Source organism: Capra hircus, chromosome 18 (genome assembly GCF_001704415.2).
Source record: "Capra hircus breed San Clemente chromosome 18, ASM170441v1, whole genome shotgun sequence".
In the NCBI taxonomy this organism is placed as follows: Eukaryota; Metazoa; Chordata; class Mammalia; order Artiodactyla; family Bovidae; genus Capra; species Capra hircus.
In genome coordinates, this window is record NC_030825.1 from 63010860 (window position 1) to 63016715 (window position 5856).

A 5856-nucleotide genomic window follows, 5' to 3' on the forward strand; every position below is an offset into this window, starting at 1 on the left:
TGGTGCGCTACAGTCCATAGGGTCGCAAAGAGTTGGACACAACTTAGTGACTTAGCATGCATGCACGCTCAAGACAGTCTACCTACCAAAGTGGCACATTTTAGAGTGACACAGTCCCCACTACAGTACTCTTGCCTGGAAAATCCCATGGACAGAGGAGCCTGGTGGGCTGCAGTCCATGGGGTCGCTAGGAGTCGGACACGACTGAGCGACTTCACTTTCACTTTTTACTTTCATGCACTGGAGAAGGAAACGGCAACCCACTCCGGTGTTCTTGCCTGGAGAATCCCAGGGAAGGGGCAGCCTGGTGGGCTGCTGTCTGTGGGGTCGCACAGAGTCGGACACGACTGAAGTGACTTAGCAGCAGCAGTAGCAGTCTCCTCCGCCTTGCTTCTTTTCAAACAACCCTTCCAGTAACTTTGAAACATACAAAGAGTTTCATTTATGTTTAAGAAACCAAATCTCAGGGATGGAGAACTTTTTCAGTGTGTCCTCTTACCACCTGCTCCCCATCACTCCATCGCTCCTTGGAATTGCCCTCCCAGGGCCAAGGGTAGGTGGACACCGTTGACGGCTTGCTGTGTTGTTTTCTCAGCAGATCGGAGCCTCAACTGTGTCTAGGATGCGATGTCAGGATGTTCACCAGTTTGGTCAGAAGCTGGTCCACCAGCGGTGGCTGGAGCCCAGGGAGGGGTCTGAGAGGCATGTGGCCCGATGTCTGAACACTCTGGACCTGGTGGCCTTGGGTGTGGGCAGCAGCCTGGGAGCTGGCGTGTACACTGTGGCTGGTGCCGTGGCCACACAGACAGCTGGGCCGGCGATCATCATCTGCTTCTTGATGGCCGGCCTGTCATCTCTGTTGTCTGGACTCTGCTATGCGGAGCTGGCGGCCCAGGTACCACATTCCAGTTCTGTGTATCTCTACAACTACGTCGTCATGGGTCAGCTCTGTTCCTTCATCACTGGCTGGAACCTCATCCTGTCCTAAGCTGTTGGTGAGAGGATGGGGGGTGGGGGGAGGTGTGGGCTTAAGATCAGGAAGCGAGATTGAGGGAGGTCTTCATTCATTCATAGATACTTTGTTATTAGACTTGCACGGGGAAGGGGATAATAGTGGCAGGAAAACCCCACAACTTCATTCTCAGCTCTATCCTGCTTTCCTTTAATGATGGACCACGAACCCAGAAGGAGAGGGAACCTAGGGTGTGGATGAGAGGGAAGCTGGGCCCACAGCTCATCCTCTCACCATTTTCAAGTCTTTGCTCAGCTGTTGTCTTTGTAGGATTTTCTTTTAAGACTACCTTTTCAACCCTCATCCCCCAGTACCTCAGTTCCTATTTCCCTATGTTCTTCTCTTGCATAATATTTGCACCCCACTCCAGTACTCTTGCCTCGAAAATCCCATGGATGGAGGAGCCTGGTAAGCTTCAGTCCATGGGGTCACTGAGAGTTGGACACGACTCAGTGACTTCACTTTGACTTTTTACTTTCATGCATTGGAGAAGGAAATGGCAACCCACTCCAGTGTTCTTGCCTGGAGAATCCGAGGGATGGCAGAGCCTGGTGGGCTGCCGTTTATGGGGTCACACAGAGTTGAACATGACTGAAGCGACTTAGCAGCAGCAGCAGCATATTGAATAGTTGACCTATTTTGTGAGTTACCTGGGTCTGCTCTTCCCACTCCAAGAAGAGATAACTGCCTGTGGTTAAGTACTTCATCTATTTTTTTTTTAAACACATCCTATGTCACATGGTGGGTGCATGCGTGCTAAGGTGCTTCAGTCGTGTCCGACTCTTTGAGATTCCATGAGCTGTAGCCCACTAGGCTCCCTTGTCCATGGAATTCTCCAGGCAAGAATACTGGAGTGGGTTGTCATGCCCTTCTCCAGGGGTTCTTCCCGACCCAGGGATTGAACCTACTTCTCTTATGTCTCCTGCATTGACAGGTGAGCTCTTTACCACTGGTGCCCCCTGGGAAGCCCATGTCACATGGTAGGGGATCAAGCAGTTTTGTTAATGAATATTCTTTCTGCTTCTGCAGCCGCTGCCTGTGTGTCCAAGGCCTGGAGCATCGCCTTTGACAGTCTGTTTGGGAACCACATCTCTCAGGCATTACAGGGAACTTTCTCTCCATATTTGCCCTCTTTCCTGGCCATGTTCCCAGACTTTGTTGCTCTGTCTGTGGTGCTGGTGATGATCAGTGAGAAGGGACAGAGACAGGATGAGAAGAGTGGGGTGTGGAGCAGGAGCTGGGGAGGGAAAGGCTTGGGTGGCAGAATGTGTGGGGTTAGGACTGGAAGGAAAGGTGGCAGGAGCTGTTTTTTATCCTTGACACCATTGACAGTTCGGGCTGGATCATTCTTGGTGTGGGGGGCTGTCCTGTCCATGTTAGGGTTTTAAGAAAAACATTGTAGGGTGTTGAGTGGCATCCCTGGCCTTTAATCACTAGACACCAGGGATGCCTGCCCTCCCCCCAAACTGGGACAATCAGAATGTCTCCAGACAGTGTGCCAACTGCTTGGGGGACAAAATCACCCTTGCTCATAAACATTTACTTGGACCAACAAGTTTCTTCCTCTGTACTGAGATCAAACATTGTTTTTTAATTGAGAGGATATTATGATAGCATAAAATTAAATATTCTATTATTCTTTCCCAGCTTTCCTGAGATATAACTGATGTACAGTGTGGTATAAGTCAAGGTGTACAATACAAAGATTTGATAGGCTTATTGCAAGATGATCACTACAATAAGAAATTAACCATCTGAAAGTGTATAATTCAGTGGCCCCTAGTACAGTCACAATATCGGGCAACCATAACCTCTATCTGATTGCAAACCTGTTCATCACTCATAAAGGAAACCCTGTAACCCATTGAGCAATCCATCGAACACATCTGAATCCAGTGACATCTATATGTTAGGAGGAGGGTACTCCTGGTCATAGTAATGCATGGAGGGGGAGGAGGTGCAAGCTGGCAATACAGTTGAGACTAAAGAGATCTGGGCTGATGGATCCAATGGTGAGAATCCTGGAGCCTAGGGCCTGTGGTATTAAGGGGGGAGTCCAGTAGAGATGGCTAAACTCACCTCACTCACCTTTCTTGCTCCTTCTCTCACCATAGCTTGGGCCCTCTGGGCTCTGGAGGGTTTGTACCCTCTGGCCTTGATGGGATTCTTCAAGGATCAGCTCTATGTTTCTATGCGTATTTTGGTGTTGAAGCCATTCTCACTACAGGTAACACGGTCATGGCGTGTCTCGTTGGGGGTGTGGGCACAGTTTGGGCTGCCTTTGGGCGCAGGAGTTGCTAGAAGATGAACAAGGTTTTGGAGGTGCAAAAGGAAATTATTTTTTCTGATTTCAATCTGGTGTGTTTTCCTGACCCAGTACTTCCTCCTCTCCTGCAGGAAAAGAAGCCTGAAATCCTCAGCGTTCCGTCCCCTTGAGCATGGTGATCTCCATTCACACCTGCTTTTTGGCGTATTTCGGTGTCTCAGCGGCGCTCACCCTCGTGGTGCCGTACAACCAGATTCAGCCTTACAACCCCTTCCCACAGGCTTTCCTCCATGTCGGGCGGGACCCAGCCAGATATACCAAGGCTGTTGTCTTCCTCTGTGCTCTTTTATAGAGGTCAGTGTCAAAGCTTCTCCCAGTCTACTGTGAGATTCTCAGACAGTCTTTCCACTGGCATTGAGAGACAAGAGGGCAAGACACAACACCCGGCGTAGACTAGGGGGCAGAAGCCCAGGTCTGTCCTGCCTCTCCGTGTCCACACAATGTCTCCATGTTCTCTTCCAGCCTCCTGGAGGCCATGTTTGCCATGTCTCAGTTGATCTATGAAATGGCAGATGATGGACTGCTTTTCCAGGGACTTACCTGGATCCACGCCCACACAAAGACCCCCGTCATTACCATTGTGGTTTTTGGAACTCTGGCAGGTAAATAAACAAAAACTCACTCCTTCTTTGATCAAGTTCCTTAGCTTGGCTATTTCCTCCAGCCTCTCACTCCCTTCTCCATCTTGTCTGTGCCCTCATTCTAGGGGTCTTGGCATTACTCTTCGACCTCCTTGATATCGTGGAACCTATGTTAATTGGGGTCCTCCTTGCTTATACCCTTGGGACGTTTTCTGTTCTTGTTCTCTGGTGAGACTCCTTCACGATACCTTTGTTGAGAGCTCCCGGACTTGGGAGAATTGATGGGGAGGTCTTCCGCCCTCAAGCTGTGTTTTCTAAATGTCCTGTTAGACTGAAGTCAGGACAGTTATGGATTAGGCTGTGTGATGTTAAATGAGGATGGCCTGCTATACATATTGCCTGGACATTTCCAGAGCAGGTACCAGCCAGATCAGGATTTCAGGAAGGAGAAAACAGAGGAAGAAACTGAGATGGAGCCTGAAATCAAAGAAAATCCTTTGGAAACTGAACCTAAAGCAGGAACCTCAAACATTCTGAAGAGTCTGTGGTTCCCTCCCAGCACCACCCCCACCCGGAAATCTGGCCAGATTGTCTATGGATGTGCCTCGCTGCTTGGTGAGCAGTGGGATTTCCTTTAGTCATATTCTGAAACTGACAGAATAGGGAAGGAGTGTGTATTTTGTCAGTTGAGGAGTCTTAGAGATACAATGTCCCTTCCTGATGTGGGCAGCCTGGGGAGAGGTGTGACCCGAGGTCCTGATGTCTTTGGCTTCTGGGTCCAGCCTGTTCTCCTCCACCTTGACCCTTGCAGTTCTCCTGCTGACCATCCTGAGCCTGATCCTGGCCCAGAGGCCCAGCCAGGTGTTCTCTGGAGACCCCGTGCTCACAGCAGTGGCTGTGCTGCTGCTGCTGCTCATCACTGGGGTCACAGCCATCATCTGGAGGCAGCCCCAGGACCCCAGTCCTCTTCACTTCAAGGTAGGTGACCTTACGTGCCCAGAGTGTCCACCTTGAGTAAATGAAGTCGTGTGCTTTGAGGTCTAAACATCCTTCTCTCAACCAGGAAAGAGGGGGAATTGCTGAAACCCCGATCTACACTCAGTACTTTGCATACACTGAGCAGACACTGAACACCCAGCTGGAATAGGACTGGAGTCTCTCTGCCCACATGTGGGGCCGGGTCTCCCTTTCAGACATCTGGGCTATGTCAAGGGATGAACTGACGCTGCCCACAGGTCCTTGCTCTGCCTGTCTTCCCACTGGTGAGCATCTTCATGAATGTTTACCTGATGACACAGATAACCTCTCGGACATGGGCCAGATTTAGTGTCTGGAATGCCATTGGTAAGTAACTTTCTGGGATACGGCCTCTTGAGTGACTGAATCCAACCCTCTTCCTACCACCTCTCCCCATCACTGTGTCAGATGCCCTAAGGGAGGCCTGTTGGGCATTTGCGAGTGAGCAGAGTGCCTGCTTTTCCTCCTCACTGTCTCATCTCCCGACTAGGACTTGCCATATACTTTGGATACGGGATCCGACACAGCTTGGAGGAGAACAATGAGCCACAGCCACCAGCCTCCGCTTCCCAGACTCTTGACAAAAACACCCCTAGTGATGAATGGTCTTAACCACAGGAAACAGCTGCTCTGCGGAGTCCCTCCCTGCACTGGAGGATCTGCAGGTTCACAGGGCACTTTGAGCTTCTGTGAGGTGTGAAGGTGAAATGCATTTAGGGACCTATATTTATTGCCAGTGGACAAACAACCTTAAAGTTGTCTGATTTTTAAGTACTCTTTTCAAAGTGTAACATTCATAGAAAATAGCGCCTGCTTCGTTAAGTGTGCAGCAAGATGACATTTCACAAAGAATGTACAACGAAGTAGTCAGCAACTGGAGGAAGAAATAAAATATCCACCTGCATCCAAGAAGCTCTTCC

General features: G+C 49.9%; 1 pseudogene; it reads left to right on the top strand.

Annotated features, from left to right (window-relative positions):
- LOC102172929 lies at nucleotides 623–5548 on the top strand (annotated as a pseudogene).